Raw genomic sequence first — 22,247 nt, forward strand, 5'->3', positions numbered from 1 at the left:
GAGTAGAATGTAAAGATTCCATCAACAAGCTTTTTTGTCTCTCCTTAAATTTTAAAGGAAGATCGTGCTCTGTGGTCTCCAAAAGTCAGTCTTAATTCCCGGCTCAGTGTCGCTTCTGACTTTCCCTGTGGAGTTTCAAAAATCTTCCATTCCGCCCTAGGTACAAATAATCGGAATTAGTCTTTTAGTAATTTTTTTTCCGGTTATAGGTAGTTAGTACTTTAATTAGTCTCCCGAAAAATTCTCTCTCGAATAAATTATCAGTTAAAAAACCAGACATGTCCAATACACCAAACAGGTTCTGACGGTTGTCTGATGAAATAGGTAGGTCTGAACGCGAGATAGAAGCATGAGTCGACAGACAGAAGGGCTGGAAATCCTTGCAAAACACTACACTATAGTCTTTTAATAATAAATGTTACCGTGGATAAATTGGAAATAGGTTTTACGACTGAAAGACCAAGTACGAAACTTCATTATTGGATGTTAAGTGGTATTACGCCGTTGCTATGAAATTGCTTAATTTCTTATTGTCTCGATACATTTCCTGTGGTGCTGGCAGGGAGAAATTGTGTAGCAATCAAGAGCTTCTTGAGTTGGTGATCATTTCCTTAATTCTCCTGACCTTGATGAGTGATTCAGGGATGATATTGTAAGGAGAAATTAGATACTGGTCACTCTTGGGTTTAAAGGGTTTATGTTTGCAGAAGAGTGTGCAAACATTCAGACTGAAACAATGGAATGGGAGTTCTTAAATTTTCGCTAAATTTTGACTCAGAAAAGTTAGGTATAAAAACCTCCAAAAAAAGGAGTCAATGAAAACTTCAAAGAGGAACTCGAAAAAAAGTGTTTCATTCCAAAAAAAATTATACAAGCACTTCAACACAATTTGGAACACATACCTGACAAATAATTGGCTAGCGGCGGTGAAAGAGCGACGTTCTTGAGGACGAGGAGAGATTCAGTGACTGAGTTTACACCTAGCAAGATCTTCCCCAGCTTGCGAAGCATTCTCGCAAGAATTTGAGCCATCTTCACTGAACAGCCTTCAACGAGGCGAGTTTGGTGGAAAAATGCAGAAATCACTCAAACAGCACAAGGTAAATAAGTTATGAAATGTCATCTTCAACTCTGATTCCTCCAACAAATGAGGCGAATATTTGAAACTTCAACGCGATATTTGCATTTTTAGCTTACTTTGTGTTTGCCTCCACGCGATGAGATTTCAAAAACAGTTTTTTCGGCGTAAAAGGTACTACTCTTGTTATCATACTCATTTCGTTTGTTGTCTTCAATACCCCTTAATTAACCTGAAAGTATTTTCCTCACGTGCTTGCCTCACGTGCACTTATCACCGCACGTTTTGTTGACTCGTGCTACTCTTCCCGCGGCCACTCGATAGAATGCCTGACAGATTTCATGGATGTCTCTGCAGGATGATATGCCTGGACGTAAGGTACAAAGCAAAAACGTTTAAGAATTTCAATGCCTTCTGAAGGCGAAGTCCAACATCATATCACAATCTAGTACCTCTTCACGTCAATTGAACAATGATCGAAAGTAAAGCTGAGGATTTTGACACAAATGCAAAGAGCGCCGAGGTGAGTCTGCGTGATGTTCTATCATTTCATTGCTTGAAACGATCCTTCAAAAGTTTCAGTACCTTAAAAACAGGTCGTGATAAACAGGGCATGCGCATTGCTGGGGATTTTTGGGCTGAAGTTTTTTGTTTACGAAAGCATTTTGTGGGTAAGTAAGCTATGCCTTTCTCGAGAGGTCGATTATAGAAGTAGACAAACTGACTTCAGAAATACATCATTTGCATGTTTAATATGACCATTCAAAGTACAAAATGAGAAGTTTTAGGAAACAAAACAGCATTTCCTTGTCATTTACTTTTTAATATGTAGTCAGGTTTGGTGAATTTTAAAAGGGGTGCAGTGCATTACTATGGCTAACTTTGATTGCAGAAAGAGGAAAGAGTAAACGGAGCATGCATATAATTATTTGTCCTCAGCAAAAAGTTCAGATTCAACAACAATCATCTACAAAATGCTGGAGTCCTTAGGGTTTACTGTTAACAAGGAATCAAACATTGCATCAGCTGGGGAGAAACCAAATTCATAAAAACTATCAAGTAAGTGTCTTTTTTTAAGAAGTCTGTCTCTTTTATCATGAGTGGCCAAATTAAGTACAATTTAAACACATTTTTATGTACATGAAAGAATTATGCGCTTCCAGTTGGCTGCAAGTGAGTGCATTTTTCACGTAACACAAATGTAGAATTATAAACAAGTGCAAAGTTGTAACACAAGACAGTGTTAAATTACACTTGCTTTATGTTCTTTTGCGAATTAATTTTGTTTTCTGGGAAGAATTTACTTGTGCTTGATTAACACCAAATTACTCTCACTTGAAAATGTCATTACCTGAACATGATTAATTCAAAATGCTGTTAAGCCTTGGATTAAATTTAAGAACTGATTAAGTCTTTCTGGGCATTTCTTATGATCGACATAGTGATTTATTGAAGTCCTGAGATTTTTCTCCTTTATTTAAAACTGCATGAATTGGTAATTCAAAGATTTCCTATAGTGGACTGTAAACAATTAGTGATAATATAGAGGCTAATTTGCACTGCCCTTTAAGGCTTTAAAGCCCTAAAATATTTCTGAACATTGTAGTATTTCATCTCTCTTAATGTTCCAAAATTTGTCACTATGTATTTCGTGTTTATACTTGCTTTACACACAGTTTATAATTATAAATGTGTGTATCGGTTGCTGATCTTTTGCATTAAAGGCAGCTCTTTGGTTTCTGCTAGATATAATGTAGTTGTCCGTTGCCGTTCAGCGCTCGTTACAGAAGTAGGGAAGAGCAGTCATGAAAATTGTATAACTAGAGCATTTAAATTTCCAGAGTAAATGTCCGCTGTTCTCACTTGCTTTTGAAAAGTCTTAACATTTACAGGAATCCATTTTTGTTTACGTGGTGTAACAAAACCAAACACACAACTAAATGGCAGCTTGAAGTATTGTAACGAAATGTTTTGTGAACAAAATAGTGGGGAAATCAAAAGAGCAGGCCGGAAAAATAACTACAAATTAATAAGGTTCAACAGTGTGGTATTAAAATTTCTTTTATTACAGTTCAAGTAATTTTTTAATTCCTAATTACTTACCCGCAAGAACTTTAGGAAATAAAATTTATGTTTTATATTTCTTCCTCGTTGAGTTTGTAACTTTTAGACCCTACAGCTTAATGAGTAAATACGTACATGTATGCTTTTCAAACCTCTAAATAGATCTGACTGACTTTTATGTTAGCAGTCTTATGATAAATACGCACTTGTAATAAATAAAACTTTATTGAATAGAAGGGATGAAAATCATTACATTTCAGAAATACTTCTGAAGTAAAACTAAGACAGTTAAAAGGTTTAAAACTAACAACAGTGACACTAAACAAGCCAACAAATATTCTATCAATGACCACATAATATTACATTCCGGTCCTGGCAGTCTTACGTGTAAAACACAATAATGTCTCTTTCCGATTGTTGGTCAGACCATAACCCTGAAGAAATTTCTCAATGCGATCCATACCGCTGGTTCATGACATGAAAACTCATGCACAGGTCAACTTTACAGAGTCATTTTTGAGATATTCAATATAAGCGACATACTTCAGACTCAAGAAATCAGGACTCCCCGGTGTGGTTGTTGCTTCGCGTGTGTGCATAATTCCATCAGTGCGTGCTTGTACATGCGTGCGGATGGTTATACTTACATTATTGAATGCTGTACGGTTCTCCTGGTTAGCTCAATTGGTTATAGCGCCGGATTGTGTTTTGCGGGAGGTCGAGGGTTTGAGCCCCGGCCGGACCAATACTCATGGTCTTAAAATAACTGAGGAGAATGTGCTACCTCTCTAAAACATCAATGAAATGGAAAGATATTCTGGTCTTCTCGGATAAGGACGAATAGATGGAGGTCCCGTCTCCTGCAGGGCTAGGGGTAGGAGACGTTAATTTTCCACGCACGAGATTACTGTGTGATGGATGTCCTCCCCTGGGGTGGGATGTGTGGGGGGAAAAGGTGAGGTCGTTACATGAACTTACGCGGCTGCCAGAGGCGCCTGATAATGGCTGACGTCCGATCTCAACCTTAGTAACACTATAGACCTTAGCAATTCAGCCTATGCTGTTATTAAGGTAGCGATGCATTTACTCTCACTTTGTACAGAAGCACCAACATAAGCAACAATACCCCAAACCTAAGAGACATGGCAGAGAAATCTAGGTAAAATAGATTAAAGAAATTATATGTTAGCCCATGCATTTCAGTTCTGTTGCTGTTCTTCTTATTGCGAAGAAAACATATAAAGTAGCAACATTAACGAATGTATGCCGTAAAATTAAGTGAAGCATTGCAAAATCGTAGGGGGTTAATGGCTCCAAAGATAACTAAATATGGTCATAAAATCTTTCGGAACTATGAACAACTTGAAACAGCGATATATATGTATATCAAAAACCAACAGAAAGATCGTTACTTTTGTCTATTTTCCTCCTCGTGTTTTCTAAAACGGAGCTTACCTTTCCGAGAAAAAAATTGAGTTGTCTTCGCAAAAAGCTCGAGCGAATAAAATACCTCGCAATTCTCGATAAAAAAGTTGTTTAATGACATTGAACATCTCATTAGACATGCACCAGTAACAAAATTACCAATTTGATTGCATTCCGAAGCTCATTCAGTTTGCTCAAGAGGCCATGATATCACGCAGAGCGCTTACCTTCATGATGTTTATTTAAGTGTCTCAGATAAGAAGGTCAAACAGTTATCTACCTTGCAGTAACAACTGACTGCTCTCTTATGATTAAATAACAATGTCTAAGGAAAACCTTACAGCGATCAGTGATAGCCCGATAATTATCGGAAGGCATACCATTTCAACATTATCACTCGGGAATTTCCTAATATACCCTTTTGCAGATTTACACCAAGAAGTGAACTTGTTACTGAGGGTTTATGCAGGAAACCGTAAACTAAGAAATACTGTAACACTGAGCGTTTTTGTTAATTGTAGTAGAAATAAAATTGAGAAAGAGTCTTTTGAATGGAAATTAAGATAGAAAGAAAGGTTGGTGACATTCCCGAGTGATAATGTTGAAAAGGTATGCCTTTCGATAATTATCGGGTTATCCCTGATCACTGTAAGGTTGTCATTAGTCATTGTTATTTTATCATTATAAGAGAGCAGTCAGTTGTTACTGCAAGGTACATAACTGCTTGATTTATTAAAAAATAGCCCATTGATAAACTAATAAATGCATGAAAACAAGACTTTCCTACTCTATCGCTTGTTGAAGCAACCAAAAAGTATGCATGAGTAACTTTCCATCTAAGTACAACTGAACAATACTTTGTTGTAGTCATTATGTCTTCAAGGGCTGAGTGCAAATGTAATCCTATAGAGGAATTCACTGCCTGACGAGTGAATTCCACGTTAAATTTCACGCGAAAAACCGATATCGCACGAATCGCTTCGCGATTCGTGCGATATCGATTTTTCAAGTGAAATTTAATGTGGAATTCACGAGTCAGGTAGTGAATTTTTCTTGAATCGCATAACTGAATAAAAATAAGAAAAAAAGAAATTAAAACGGCAATGTTATTGTCTGTTTTTATTCCGTACGCGCGCCCTTAAAAAAGCCATTTTAAAGTCAACTGTCAGAACTGTCATTGATAAGGGAAAGGAAAGCAAGGTAAGTCGCTCACGTTTGAACCGTCGACAATTTTAATTGTACCTCGTGAATTTTTCTTGAATCACATAGCTAAAGCCATCAAATCACTGGGCGAAACCAGATGTTCTGTATTTTTGTGCGCCACGCCAGTGCGCAAACAATGGAAATCCTTTCAAAGTCAGGTGTCAATATCTAGCGAATAGAGGGAACAAGATATTTTTAGAATGAAAACCACTTTTATTTCAAACTCGTGGAGAAAGCGGTGCCGCACATTTTACAATCTTCAGCAAAAAAACTAAAAGTACACAATACGGAGTTATTTAAGACAGAGATTTGCCTGCTACCACTCAACTTGGCAAAATGTGGCGCCGACAATCAACAACTGAATGGTCAAATCCTCAAGCGAAATGAAAATTTCAAGCGTTCCGGTATCAAAGCAAGGTCTACAAATAACCGGTAAGTGCTTTACAGTTGTAAAAAAAAGCGTATTCAAAATATGATGATTAAGACTGGAATTTCTCGGTAAACTCTGGCGAAAAACAGTTCAGTTAAAAGTCACAATTTTAACTGTTTTTCTTTCATCGCAGGGAGTCGCTCGTTGGTGTCAATGCTGGACTGAAAGTTTATGGAAATATTTACTGGAGAATTATTAAAAGTTACTACAGTAAACATTCCGCCAACTGCTCCTGCCATCAGGTAACTAGAACGACTGGCATTGCTGTCAAGGTCACTATTAGCTGCTGTGTTGCTTGGCGTGGCTGAGCTATTGAGAACAATCTCCCGTAAAGCATGACTTGAATAGCCGTTGCTAGTTGTCGCGCTTGGCGTGGGTTGAAAATGGCCAACTTATTCGACATTCGCCGCTGTTTTTCCAGAGGGTTATGGCTGTAGCTGGATATGGATTCCGGATTGGAGTGGCCAGTGAGTTCTGATATCTCCACTGGGTCGAAATCATACTGAGCGCTTGGATGACAGTTCTTCGACCACTCGAATTTGTGAATTTGCCGTCTAGTGTTTTTTGAAACCATGTTGTATCTAAAAGAGGCCAGTTCGTCGTCTGTATAGGCTACAATCTTTCGGATTTCGGGAAAAGATGCTTGACCTTTTTCGTTATTGATACCTGTTTTGGTTTTCTTTCGTAACGCTTGTTTGGTTTTCCTTGGCGAGAACTGTCGTTTGGCTTTCTTCCCTCGTCTCTGGCATTTTGATTTTTTTCTATGCGTTTTCTCGTACTTTTGAGCGTGAGTGGTTTCCTCCAATTTTCTAAAAATTTCAATTTCAAATCAAAATTTGGAAGACATTCGTTTTCTATAAGTTTGTTCATATTTTTTCATATTTTCGTAGCACTAGTTGTGTTTACGTTTTTACGTTCGTAACAATAACTTTTGCTCGTGACTCACGTCAGCGATATCGCTTTATGCGTTAGTGCGATTCCACGCTAAATACCCTCTCTTCCGATTGACGTATTGACCAATCAGAGCGCGTGTTTACTTTAAGCTATGCGATTCCATCTTGAAGAGCCTGAACGTCTGGCTTCATAGGAGGAAGCTTTCGTTTCCATCCTTGTCATTCGGGCATGGCACCAACCTTTCTTTTTTAGTCACGTTCAGCTCATGACAAAAACTGTTGGTTTGCACACTATAGAAACCTCTCACAAGGCTCGCCAAGATGATTACAGGGATAGCTTTCTGAGAATATCGGCGGCTATTACCTATTGCATAAGGTTCAAGTTGTAGGACCTTGTTGCTTTATCACAAAAGAGCAGTCCGTTATTGTTACTGCAAGGTACATATTTGATTGAGTTCCTTAGAAATAGCCTTAACTGATAAACTGAAACATGTATAGAAGCATATATATATATATAGTTTTCCTACTATATCACTGGCGCGCGCAACCAAAGTTGTTGCATTACTACATGCAACAAAATATCCAGATAATCATCAACTGTTCAACGGCTTAATACCGAAGTAATTTTCCATCTTGGCAAGCTTAGTGAAAAGCTCCTGCAGTGTGCAAACCAACAGTTTCCACCATAAGAAGCGTGACTGATAAATGTTATATGCATAATTAGAATTGAGTATAAAAATAGTCAAAAGAAGAACCCCTAACTGAGATACGCAGAGTAGTGGAGGTCTTTTGGTCGTGCGATATGCCTCAATGTTCAAATTTGAAAGATGTGGTGTATTATCTTGAAAACTTTACACCTGGCTGTATTCAGGGCACGGAACAGTGGTTCGTTCGATCAGCTCAAACTATTTTCTAAGGTAAGGAAAAACCTTAGAAAAACCTACTGCTGAACAGTAGCAACTTGTTATGCATGTCGGTTTAACGTGTATTACTTTCACCACATCTCAAGATAACTGACTCAAAAATATTTTTAAATGTTACTGAAAATTTGGCTCACGTGAAATGCATCGACGGCTGAGTAGGAAAGCTGTGCTTTCCTTAATAGTCACAATTAGGGAGCAGAACTTACTTAATATATTGTGCATTGTATGATCGGGTGCCATCCATGGTCATTCACTTGAAATTTCTTTTGCACGTAGCGGTGCCAATTGAGTCCAATCGACGTGCATCAGCTACAGAGTTGGAAAGCTTTGCTTTCCTTTAATAGCTATAATTAGCGACCAGAGCTTACTTATGGGATGGATTGTGTGATTGGATGCCATTCATGATCATTGGCTTGAGATTTCTTTGGCACGTAATGGTCCAATCGACGTCCATCAACGACAGAGTTGGAAAGCTGTGCTTTCCTATAGTAGTTATGATAGGCGAGAAAACCTTATCTTTTTGTGGATAATTACCCCAGGGAAACAGAGAAGTTTTAATTCTTTTTTTAGATGATAACACGCGTGTGGACAAAGACAGCGCGGTACAAACTTCCTCGTATAAAGCCAGAAAAATTTCGAAGGGAACGATCTAAATAATCTACAAGCTGTAGGCTATGCCCAGTTCATTAAGATATTAAATTGAGTTTGTGTTCGTTTCAGGTTTCATGTTGTTTCCATCTTAAATCTTGTACTGAATTGAAAAGAAGCTACTAGTACTCCGCTCTGGTATGGTGACCCAAACTAAGATGCAAAGTAGATTGAGCGAACTAGCGAAGCATTGTTTCGCTCTTGGAACATAATCAGAAGTTTAGGTAATTTAGGTAAGCAAAAATTTCCCACCTGGGGCCAGCTGCATTAGGATTCTTTTTTGTTGCCAAAAAATCGATTATCTGTTTAGTGAGACAAGAGCGCCAGGCGCATTATTCTCACATATTTTCAACTTGGTAGTCCTATCAAGTGGTTGCGGCGTTTCGAAGAGGAAAGTTCAAGTCCGTTTTTTCCTTGATGCCATGCGGAATTTCTTTAATGCTATGCGGACTATAAAAACTAGGAATTGTCCTTTTTACAATTGTGGGCTTGGTGGCCAAGCTTTTGGACAGGAGTGAGGCTAAGGGTGACCTTGTTATAATACGGATGTTGCTGCTTTTCAAATGCAAATTTCTTTGTTATCATGCTAATTAGATACTGGTCTCTATCACAACAATGTCACCCTCAGCCTCACTTCAAATCAAAGGCATGGCAACTAAGTACACAACTGTAAAATGGTCTATTAAGAGATTAACCCTGATTTTTTGATATGCAATATCCGTTTTTGTAAGAATGAGAGGACCTTTTGTCGAAGGTGCAAATCCTTATGAATCGCACTGCATTCTCTGTTTCATATTTTTACTATTCCGTGCCTCTACCTGACTGAAAACTACACCTACTTATTCTCTTAGATAGGACTTTCAAGGAGTGCATAAAAACTCCCGCTATTTATCCGAAGATTGCTTTGGAAGCTGAACGGTTTTTGATTTGCGAAGTTATATGCTCGCGCCAAGTCGTTTACAGAGCCTTAAAGTTAAACGTTCGGAGAAACTGAAATAGATTTGATTAAACATTGTTAATCTCCGACTTGATATATGCAGCAATGAGCACAATTATTGCAGAAAAGCACTGCTTTCCACTTCCCTTGTTGATACATTTCATTAAGCCAAATTTGTGTCTCATCAATAAATATATTCCATGTTGCCATGCATTTGCTAGATCACATAAGGCGGTGAAAACAAAAAAGTTGTAGAGGATGCGTGGCCGAATAAGTCACTGATGTTGTTATCACATTTTGCCTTCTTCTATGATCTCTTACTTAACAGACACGGGCTTAAGCGAAATCTGTTCTTTCAGTATGTAATAAAAAGCAAGTTGTTTGTTTGTGGTGACGCCATCTGCGCCTCAGTCCTCTAATAAGTCATTAGTTACAACCAATGAACATGCAGGAGGTCAATCTGATATGATGGTACTATTAACAACTGGCTAAGGCTATTTTCTTTGTGATGAATGTTTCCGGCTTTGCGCTAAGAAAGTTCTGCCACAATGCCTTTGATCACAGACTCTTCTCAGAAATAAAACGAATTTCCTGTTATCTCAGGAGATGTGAGAGATCAGCTGCTTTGAAATGAGTAAGGTCACCCTGCAAAATAAAGCATAGTTTCCAACTTATGAGGTACCAGAGAATATCGCGGGACCAACGCCCCTTGTGTAGACTTTTTAATTAGGAGCTCTTATCGAAGACACTAGCAACAGCAAGGAAAGCTATGCTTTGACCTAAATTTCAGCGAATCAGTAGGTTCTTGTGACCGTGGCGTCAGTAAACTTGCGAGAAGAGAGAGATTTTACATGCAACGGGCGCGCATAAAAGTTTTGAGAGTCTCCATGGGGACTCCTACGGCCATAAGCATTTCGGTCACGAGAGTGCGGAGTTATCCGATATGCTAATTCCACATGCGGCAGCTTTTACGCGAATGAGAATAGACCACTTATTTTAGTCTATAACTATCTAGGCTATGCTACGTCTGTCAAAGTTGGAGTACTCTTTTTGGTGCTAGTGGACATATATAGCACTTGGCGGTACATGTAAGTAGAAACATACGCACGCTCATGTACACAAATAGACAAACGAAATTTTGCACAGACGCTCTCTGCACAACGCTTATGCTGAATAATCGTCTTTTTTTCAAATCTACAATTTATCAAGTTTCATGAAAATCCCAAGCTTGTATCACTATATACTATTATTATTTTGTCTCAGACCCAAGGTATAAGAAAAAGATAAAAGAGCAGCTAATTCAAGATAACTTGAAACTCATCACAAGACACCATTCGTGTCTTAATTTTGAGTATCAAGTGCTTTTCATGTTGGTGGAACCTTCGTTAATCATTGCATACTCTCGTTCGTTCGCTGATAAACGAATACAAGGACAAACATAACGGACGCATTAGAATTAATGTAATTTCCTTTTTTCCTTTTTTGAGAGCTTATTTCGTTTAAAGTTAGTTTTATTTAAAACTGTGCGATAATTCACCACGTTCGTTTAAGGCAGCGAGAAGCAGAAGATTATAAACTGTATTCTCTTAGTGAGAAACCTTTAATAACGTTCAGTTAGAAACTGTTAGTGAGAAAGTGAAGAAGGGCCTGTTCACATGGAGATGGGGGCCCCAGGTACGTGAGGTAACCTGCCTGAGTGGGGTAACCCGCCTAAGTGGGATGACCCGCCTAAGCGGTAGCCCGGTCTGCCAGGTAGGGTAACCCTGTCAGCCAGGGTGAGAATCTACCGTGTAAACGCCTCAAGGTGGGTGTAACAATAGGCATTGTTTAGCAGTAGCCTGGTTTGAGTGTTTAAACTTAAGGGGTGGACGTTTGTAATAACGGGTCAGTTGATGTAACACTTGGTGGCAGATATTAAAACGATTCCTTCGTAACTAAACAGTGGGGTAGCCAGCCTAACTGAGGTCACGTTCGTGGCAAAAAGCTCAAAAACGAAACAAGCATGTTTTAAAACTTTGTATATTTCCTAGCTGTCCCATACCGGACTAAAACGTTAAAAAACACCAAATTTTACGTTCTCTTACCAATGAAACCTCTAAAGTTATCTACTTACATCCTTACCTTCAACTCAACACTGTGCGCATTCATATCTTATTACACGACTCGGGCAGTCAGAAGGCCAATAACTAAATTCAACCAATCAAAATGCTCTATTGCCGGTCAATATTCGCTCAGTATTGGACCGGGCACTATCCCGAATAGTCCCGAATGATACTGCACTTGTGTCCCTTTGAACTTCAGTCGTATAATAAATCTCTTATCAACCAAGCTTGCTCGGGACCGTAGTGGAAGAATATCGGCCCTCGGTCTTTTTTGTACGGACCTCGCTGGGCTCGGTCCGTACTGTCAAGACCTCGGGCCGATATTCTCCCAGTACGGCCCTCGCGCTTGGTTAATAAGATATATTTATCGACTTATTGGCGAAAATCTCAGAGAAAAATAAGTTACGTCTCACAAGACGGAGTATGATAGAATAACAGTGATGGCAAAGCAAGTCCATAGCAGCAGAGACTCCCAGAAACTGCAAAGGACATACAAGGAGTGTAAAATATTCCCATTTCGGAATATTTAGCGTTGTAAATCGACCACGTTTCGTTTCCCATATCTTTCCATATAACGTATCAACGGTTTCAAATTGTCAACGGTTCCTTGCGTAACCTAACACTCCTAACACAACACGTGACGCTTTTATGAATAAACACAAACGTGTCCAGGAATTAATTTTCTGTCTCTCTCAAGATGTGTAAATGGTTTATTATCATTATCATTATTAGTTAATTTCACAACTCGGTCCGTCAAAATCAAATATGGAAGAAAACTCAATTCACTGCAATTGTCGCTCTATTACTCAGTTGCTTATCAACTAAAAATTCATCTCTTTACCTATCTGTCTTTTTTTTCTTTTGGTTAAATTCCAAGGAAGGAAAATCTTAGCAATTTTAAAGAGGATGATGACCGACATTATTTTCTGCTGCCTTTTATTACCTATTTAATTATAGATCTATTTAACAATTGGTTCATGCTTTAGCGTGCACTATCGAGTTATGGAGCACGCTGGAAGTTTGGAGAGCACGAAAGAAGCGTAAGAGTTGCCCAAGGCGATAGCCGAGGGCAACTCTAGCTTCTTGAGTGCTCTCCAAACTTCCCACGTGCTCCATAACTCGATAGTGCACAGCTGAAAGCATGAACCAATTGTTTTAGAACATAGCCGGTGGAATTGTGCATCAAATGCGACGCGAAAAACGGACAACAATATCAGTTGAAGCGAATCGTGACGGCGCTGATGCCGAGTCTCCTTTTCCTTTGTTTTTCTCTTTTTCTGCCTCATTTAAGAACTCTAGCCCATGGGAAAAGGTCGAAACATTGTCTTCGTTTTCGGACTAGCAGGCCGAGTTTCTGTTTGTATCCATTATTGTCGCGAAATGTATTATTTTTCTCCGCACTAGCAATGGCCGCTCGCGCGAAAAGAAAATTTCTGGCGAAGTCGGATTTGCTGACGCTATCAGCGTGCACTATCGGGATTTTGAGCACGCTTACGTATAATATTTTTGATTGCGCGACTCTGCTAGCTATGTTCTAAATTAATTTCGTAGAGTTATTCTGTCAGAATAAAGACCATCGTTAATGTCGGGAGCGGGAAGCTAAATATGAAAGTCATACCAACCTTAAAGCTAGTTCATGGATTGACCTGTTTCCTGTGGTGCTTGTTAGAAAGTGTCTGTGATCGGTATCTTTGCTCCCCAACTGCAAACTCAGTTTATACTAACGCGATAGCTTTCAATTGCCTGGCTTCGATTGCCTTGCTGTGAGCAGTTTCTCTTTGCTTCATTTAGGCAGGCATATATTTTTTATGATATTCGATTTAGTTAATGGCATGGGAATTACTTTCTTACGAGCACATTTTGCTCCAAGCCTTTTAGGACTCAGTGAGCGTGGAGAAGTCAATCAATGAAACACTTGCAAAGTAGTGCGTGTTAAAAATGTTTCCAGTCTCTGGCTAAACATAGGCGCTAAAAAAAAAATGACACGTCTAGACATTCAAGAGAAAGAGAACACACTTATAAGAAAAAAAGCATGGCCAGTATATATTTACAGCAACACTTTTTCACCAGAAAGTTTCAGTGGAAAGTTACCACTCCACACATTTTTCCAGTAAAAAGAGCTTAACAAAGACACTTCATAGAAAATTTGTTGAAGTAAAACTTTGCGTAAATCCTTAACCATTGTCCTTGCCAAGTCATCTTGCACGCTTTTTTCAACTCATCATTAAACTACGGGTGCACCCTTCAAAAATTTTATTGTGAAAGTCCTTCCAGATTAAAAGCTCAGTTATAATCACCACCTATTCTACGCTGAAAGGTTTGCAAGAGAAAACGTATCGAGGACAAAGCGTGACAGAACCAAATATAAGTTGTAAAGGAGATTTCCCTTCGTTGTCCGTTGGAAATCTATCGCAAATGGCATCATGATACTTCTTAACTACTCAGATGGAAAACCCTAACATGGACTAACTCTTTGATTTTTTTCTTTCTGTTAAGCATTAACCACACGATATTTTTGCGATTATTTTAGACATTCAAAATACTTCCTTTGAAATATAACGCGATTCCAGTCATGTCCCTTCCCTCAATATCGGTCATGATCATAAAGTATGGCGACAAATCAATTGTATCAATGAACGGATCCTTCAGTTTGCGCAAACATTTCTGGGATCGCCACGGGACAACCATAAGAAGTTGCTAGAAGGAGACATTTGGCGAAAGGTTGCTTTGACGTTAAAAAAAAACATTTTGTACGTAGATAATAATAATAACAATAAATTAAAACTTCTATGGCACGGGAATCATAGGGATATGTTCTCTTGCGCTTTGCAATATTGCAATCAGCAATGATATTATAATTGCGCTTTACAATCAGCAGTTATTTTTATAATAATTAAAATTGAAATATAACTCATAAAACTTGATAATCTCAGGACTAGGTAGAACTATTGGATTAAGCTATAAGCCTTTTGGAATGGGTGAGTTTTAAGAACTCTTTTGAAAGATTGTACATTATCTGCAAAACGGATGGTAATTTATTAATTTTCAGTTATATTTACGTGTCTGAAGCCTGTTTGCCCCTGGAACTGGGGCAAATATTGAAAATTATATTTCAATCGGCTTATTATAGGCTAAAGATCTCAGAAAGAGAAGAGCAATTTTTTTCACTTCGTGCTAATGCATATAGGTTCGACAAAAGTTCACCGAAGATCTCGATATTTCACGCCCGTGGAAGGCCGTGATCTCAAGAAAACTTTTATCTTCAAACAAAAAACCCCCAACTTCTGAAAATACCTCCGTTGATAATCTTTGCAGGTGAATGTTATATGATTAAAAGGTGGAGGTCAAACGCCGACCTCGATCTTTTGCTCCTGCCCGGTTTTCTCTGACAATAACACTTAATGTTCCTGATAAGATCCCCTGAGGAGCTCGAGGAAAAGAGTGGCCACTCAAAAACCTTAGATTTTTCTCAAAGTATCACTTGACCTAGGGATTTTCTCACGTTTTTCTTCGCTTATTTTATCCCTCCAAAGAGCGACAGCTCGATAAAACAATTTCCATTTCCGGTGACAACGACTTTTCTCGTTAGAGGAGGTATATTGTCAGACGCCTTAAACTGTTTATTGGAAACGTTAAAAAGTATGAAAACAGGCTTCAGACACATAAATATAACTGAAAAGACGTTATTGAGTAATTTCCTAGCGATGCATGACTGACTTATAATACTTCGAGACCATTACGTGATGATGATTTCACCATAAACCGTTGCTGGTATGTTTTATAACATATTTCGTGGTTATTCGAAAAAAAAAACAAATTTCCCTCGTACCACATTATCTTAATCCATTTAAGATAAAAAAAAAAAACCGTCAAAACCCGTCGATATTTTACCGCGGCTGCACCAGCGCTATGAAATAAATTACCATCCGTTGTGCAGATAATGTACAATCTTTCAAAAGAGTTCTTAAAACTCACCCATTCCAAAAGGCTTATAGCTTAATCCAATAATTCTATCTAGTCCTGAGATTACCTAGTTTTATGAGTTTATTTCAATTTTAGTTATTATAAAAATAACTGCTGATTGTAAAGAGCAATTATAATATCATTGCTGATTGCAATATTGCAAAGCGCGAGAGAACATATCCCTATGATTCCTGCGCCATAGAAGTTTTAATCTATTTATTTTTATTATATATATATTCCCTTAGCTCCGGTTGGAGCATAGGCCATTAACCACTTCCGTTTTATTAGAACCCACCCATTAATTTTAGCGCGATTTTATTGGTTACTTTACGTCACATGGTGCAAAATCACAGGACAGTTATCACGCAATAACCCCCGTCCGCGTCGATATTTGTCCTCCGATTTTTTCCGTGTGAAAGAAACATAGTCAACACAAGAGTTTCAACTTTTCCGTTCTGTAAAACATGGAAGGAAACAAAGCTGTTTTTTTTTTGCTTTCGTCAATCACGCCCATTTGCCATCAGATCACCACTGGCTTTTTTACTGTGTTTACGCGAAGTTTAATTGCGATGTGAAAATGAATGGGAAGGTTATGAAATAAATAAACCCTGTTCTGGCTTACTGGTATGTCGGCTGATAATATCCTTGGCTGAGAGATTGTCCTCAAGGTTTCATACTTGCACTCGAAGCCTCGCTTCTCGGCCAAATATTCATTTTTCGGACAATCTCAGCCGCGGACATTATCAGCCGACGTATCAGCCGGCCGAAGGGGTTTATTTACTAAGTATTTAGCACGTGCACGTTGTTACGAGCTTTGTCGTAAGCCCTTTTGTGTTCAACGTGAATAAATAAACTCACTTACTTACTTACTTACAATCATAACTAACTTACTTACTTACTTACTTACCTCGCACCTCATAAGTCTTGGAATTAGTGGAAAGCGTGGTCGAGGAGAGGCAGAAGTCAGCGAATCGGAACTGATACTAAACCGGGCGGGACGTATTGGTATGTTTAGAGAGGATGTTTAATCATCTGCCCCAAACATAGAAAACACTTAACTACCTACTGGCCTGGCCGTAAGAATTACATTTGCTCTTATCCGGCTCATCAGGGGTTGAAAAAGCGACTTAGTCTCCCCAGGCGTGTTAATGCAAAAATATCCGCAGAAATATTTGTTGAGTTCAAGGAGACTGTTCTTATCGGAGCAGGTGAGTGAAGACTTCTCTTTATACATTTAGTTAATTCTCGCGTACTCACTTTTAGGTTATGGGACGTCTGATACGTGCGGTTCATTGCACTGTTCTTTCATGTGCAAGTAATTTAGTTTTTGGAGGCATGCAATAACGAGCCAAAGTAAACAGCACAAAACCATATAAAGGTGATTCACTAATAGTACACGAGTTACAAAACATATATGCCAATAGAATAAAAGACGCCGATAGAATAAAGCGAGGTTGATAACGTTCACGCTTATCAAAAACCAATCTTATCTAAAAGTTATTTTAAAGTTGCTGTTTGCGGGCGTGCCATATGGAGCCGGTCTGCAAATTATGTCTCATATAAAAATTAGACTGATGAGAGTATTATCAGTTATATGTTAAACTCTCAACACAAACTTTTCAGTAAACATGCATTATGTTAATATAAAAATTAAAAAAAAAATACTGTTGGTGTAGCAAAAAGAATTGTGATCTTCTTGCATTGTTCATTTCCACTAAAGTGTCTGGGAGGGAGAGGTATGGGTGTGGCACTTTTGAACCACAGTCCTCGGACGATTGATCTGCAAGCTTTAAGTCTTCCAGATGACCGTATGACTATTGAGCGAACTGTACGGCATGATTCGTCAAAGGACTGCAGATGAGAGGAGTGGTAAGAGCAGTCATCTGAACACCTAAGCTTTGACTCAATCCTCTGACACAGAATTCGACAATGCCACAGTCTTGTAAGTCTTTCTTTTCTTTTCCAAATGTTTTGATGGGTAGCTTCTCTTTTATCTTCGGAAACACTCCCAATCTTTCCTTTGCTCTTTTGTTAATGTAGCTCTGCCGACTGCCACTGTCAAATAGAATTGAGCATAGCCAAAACGAGGTTGATTGATCTGTGACATAGAGGTGTTGGCTGTTAGCAACAAAATTGACGTGATTGAGTACACGTACACTGTTGAAGAGGACTTGCTTTCTCGGCGATTTTTTTCATTTACGACATTTACGGTCATTAGTTTATTTCCTTGAGCTGTGTTTTCTGAGGTGAGAAGACGGCTGTTGGCTTTCTCACAAACTGACATGTGATGTCTTCCTAAGCAAATGCAGCATGTCTTGCTTTGAGAACAATTCCTCGCCGAGTGGTTTCGACGTGAACAAATAAAGCAGCAGCCCTCTCGTTTCAACAGATTTCTTGTGGCTTCGATGTTAGTGACTACAGCACATCTCGCGCTGGGGTGCCCTTGCTTACAGAAGGTACAGGTTACAGATTCCTCAGACCGATTAGCAAAGACTGAAGGAGAGAAAAACTCTTTACTTTTTCTTGACCGCACTGAGAAAGGCTTCTTAGGGGTAGGGGATCGGTCGGGTTTGTTCCAATCGGCTCGCATCGCTCTTTCGCTTCAATTTCACGGTCAAATGCATTAAAAAACATCCAAGTCCCATTCTGGTTCATCCACAGCCCTTGAAATTATCAAACGCATATTCGGAAGTAATTTTTCCATCAGAAGGGGAATCAAAAGCTTCCATACGATTCAGAGTTTATTCTCAGGGTTTGCAAAGTTCGAACGTTTGCTTCAACTCGATCATAAAGAAGGCGTAGACGTCTAAAATCATTGTCTGCGCTTAGAGCTGATACTTTCACTAATCCCTTCATGTGACGATTGATAATCTGAGTTGGGGTTGCCCAAATCGTCTCATTAGGGTGGATTTGACTAACTCGTAGTTTTTCTGCTGTTAGCGGTAGCCCTCGAATGGCTCCTGTGGCTGACGCTTCCAAAAAATTTCCCAAATAATTGAATTAGTCAAAATCCGATAAACCAGGGTTCTCACCGACAGCAATTACAAACGAGTCCTAGAATGGTTTGAAAGAAATGGGATCAACGTAGAATTTACTTCTTTAGATCAATCTTCGATAGTTTTGCCTTTCCGATTCCCAGATTTTCAGTGAACGAATTAGAATTAGAGAGAGGAATTGACATCACTGTATTTGCGGCCCTTTCCAGTTCAACTGCGTTTATGGTTTCGTCAATTTCCACATCATTTGATAAATAGATTCCCTGAAGTTCCCAATTTGCTGGATTTCATCCTCGCTATATATGCTCTTCTGTCATTAAAGCCAGAATTTCGTCGTCCAGGGTTCCAAGGACATTACATTTTTCGTAATAGCAATCCGATAAGTTTTCAATTGATTCGCCAGAGTAGGTTCAAATTCATCAAGCAATGCTTTTTATTATCCAAATGTGCTTCGTAGAGTACAAGTAACGCGCGAGATGAGTACAAATGTTAAGCGATATTTGCACTCCAGAAATATCCGTGAAATTCGCCCGCACTGAAATAACAATTTAGCGTGTCGGATAATAAATCTCTTATTAGACATAGTATTTGCAGTATCGATGAGTATTTTTACTCGTTGTTTGTATTTTCACGAGCCCGTAAGGCGAGTCAAAATGCAAACAACTAGTAAAAATACTCAGCGGTACAACGCAACAAAACATGTAATAAGATATAACGTGTGATAAGCAGAAAAAAATCAACTACATTTCATCGCTACAGACCTGTTTTGTAGTTGCCCACTCATCAGGGGATTTTAATGACATCATTGATTTGGTGCGAAAAGTGTCAAGTCAGCTATTGAGTAGGAGGGCTTTGTTTCTGTGTCGGCAGGAAGAGACGAGTTCGTTACGTTTGTTGAGTGTAGATAGGTTGGGCTGGCAGATGATTAGGAAATTTTCTTTAAGGCATAGGTTGCATCGTTTGCTTGAGCTGTTGTGGGGCAGATGTGAAGATAGAATGCGCCAGGAGATGGAATAGCCGATGCTGTCGTCTTTAAGTGTCCAGATGTGTTTACTGAGTTCGGTAGCGTTGCGGTGTTTTGTGTGTCGGAATGATAAGGTGTGGCTGTTGTAGCGGGTCTTGAAGTCGATTACAGCGAGTCCGATGTATGAATCCGTCGAGTTGTCTTTAGGTGTGACGGTAGCTTGGTAGATAACAGATTGTTAAAGGCAGTTTCCGTCTAGCGGGCATGAGTTTTCCTGTCAGCAGTTGCATTTCCTGAGAGAGGAAATTCTTAAGTGAGTCAAATTTTCGGGTCTCGGCACCATGTAAGAAATCCAAAAGTAAAAGAAAGAAACTAGAATCCTAACTCCGTAGAAATAATGTCATTGAAATTCACAATAGGTAGTTGAATTAAACTCTTTAAACTTGAAATTCCAAACTGAGGAATTAGACAACAACAACCCAAACTAAACTCCGTACTGAAAATAAGTAAAAAAGACTAAGATACAAGAGCAAAATGTACACGCCAGCCTCTTTTCAATATCAAGGCCAAGCCCAAAGTCCCCGACGCGATAAACCAGTTCACAAAAAATCACGCGCGCCAGGCGTGAAAACAAAATAGCGGGGAAGGGAGAGGGGAGAAGCGAAATTGAAAGTCAAAAATGAAAGAAACTTCTACAGAGAGCCTTCGTGAACAGCTCCAGTTTTGCAAATCTCTCTCTGGATTTCCTAAAAGGCGTGAAACATAGAAACCCATGCGATCTAGAATTGGATTTTTCAATTGAAATCCAGCTTGAGAACGGTTTTCTCAACGTCGTATTCTGTTTTCAGATTCCATGTTTTACCTTAAGGTAACCTCCTTGAACTTGTTCTACTATTAAACTTTTTTTGAAACTTGGTATAATTAACATTCATGATATAAAAAAAAGGGGGTCACCGTGCTTGTTTACACGTCAGCAGGCTCTTAGAATGGGATATTTTTACTGGTTGTGCGTTAAAAACTCGAATCACCCTCATCAGAATTTAGCTTTGGTAACTTGAAAGACACAAAATTATATTTTGAAATTAAAGCTTCTTTTATTAAAATAAGCAGTATTGCTTCATCTTAGCTGTTTTTGATCGCCTGGTTGGGGGGATTTCGCACTTTTTCGCACAGTTCCGCCCCATTGTTTGCTTGAATCCTCGCCTTGGCCAAAATACACCAAATACGGAACTATTTTCCAAAAAAAATCATGTTCTACAATCAAACCTTTTTTTCCTCAAATATGTTTTTTATTAGACTGTTTTTAGCAAACACCTGCGAAAAAAAAGTAGGTGTCACCGCGCTTGTTTCCTCACAAACTGCCCTGAAAAGTGGACATAGTTTTGAGATCGCAGTCATCACATGTCACACGACGCCCCTATCCCCACATTTTCTCTTTCACTATCCTCTTTCCACAGCTTTCTTTCGCTTTCTAAATCTTCCAGACATGATTCCTTTGCCAACTTTTCAGTTTGGGGCCCTACTTCCCTCTCGCGAGCCTTCAGCGTGGACTCTCAATGTGATGAACTCAACAAATATTTCTGCGGATATTTTTGCATTAACACGCCTGGGGAGACTAAGTCGCTTTTACAAACCCTGATGAGCCGGATAAGAGCAAATGTAATTCACTGGAATTGTCGCTCTATTACTCCTTAGCTTATCAACTAAAAATTAATCTCTTTACCTGTCTGTCTCTTTTTTCTTTTGGTTAAATTCCAAGGAAGGAAAATCTTAGCAATTTTAAAGTGGATGATGATCGACATTATTTTCTGCTACCTTTTATTACCTATTTAATTATATATCTATATTCATTTGGTAGAGTACTTCTGTCAGAATAAAGACCATCGTTAATGTCGGGAGCGGGAAGCTAAATATGAAAGTCATACCAACCTTAAAGCTAGTTCATGGCTTGCCCTGTTTCCAGTGGTGATTGTTAGAAAGTGTCTGTGGTCGGTATCTTTGCTCCCCAACTGCAAACTCAGTTTATACTAACGCGATAGCTTTCAATTGCCTGGCTTCGACAGCCTTGCTGTGAGCAGTTTCTCTTTGCTTCATCTATACAGGCATATATTTTTTTATGATATTCGATTTATTTAATGGCATGACAATTACTTTCTTACGAGCACATTTTGCTCTAAGCCTTTTAGGACTCAGTGAGCGTGGAGAAGTCAAGCAATAAGACACTTGAAAACAAATGCGTGTTAAAAATTTTTCCAGTCGCTGGCTAAACAAAGCGCTAAAAAAAATGAATCTTTTAGACATTCACGATCAAGAGAAAGAGAACATACAAGAGAAAAAGCATAGGCCGTTTATATCAATGAACGGATCCTTCAGTTTGCGCAAAGATTTGTGGGATCGCCACTGGTCAAACATTGTAAGCTGCTAGAAGGAGACATTTGGCGAAAGGTTGCTTTGACGTTAAAAAAGAGCGAATTTATAGGTAGATAATAACCATAGAGTCTCCAGTAACTCAGTGGTTAGAGCATCAGACTAGATCACGGAGGGTCGTGGGTTCAAGTCCCATCTGGGGTCGGATTTTTCTATTACACTAAAGATAATAATAATAACAATAAATTAAAACC

The 22,247-nt window shown here is 38.9% G+C and overlaps 1 pseudogene; it reads right to left on the reverse strand.

Annotated features, from left to right (window-relative positions):
* Nucleotides 1–18,107: 18,107 nt before the first annotated feature.
* On the reverse strand, nt 18,108–21,428 carry LOC148742284 (uncharacterized; annotated as a pseudogene).
* Between the last annotated feature and the right edge of the window lie 819 nt (nt 21,429–22,247).

Source organism: Stylophora pistillata, chromosome 1, assembly GCF_964205215.1.
Source record: "Stylophora pistillata chromosome 1, jaStyPist1.2, whole genome shotgun sequence".
NCBI lineage: Eukaryota > Metazoa > Cnidaria > Anthozoa > Scleractinia > Pocilloporidae > Stylophora > Stylophora pistillata.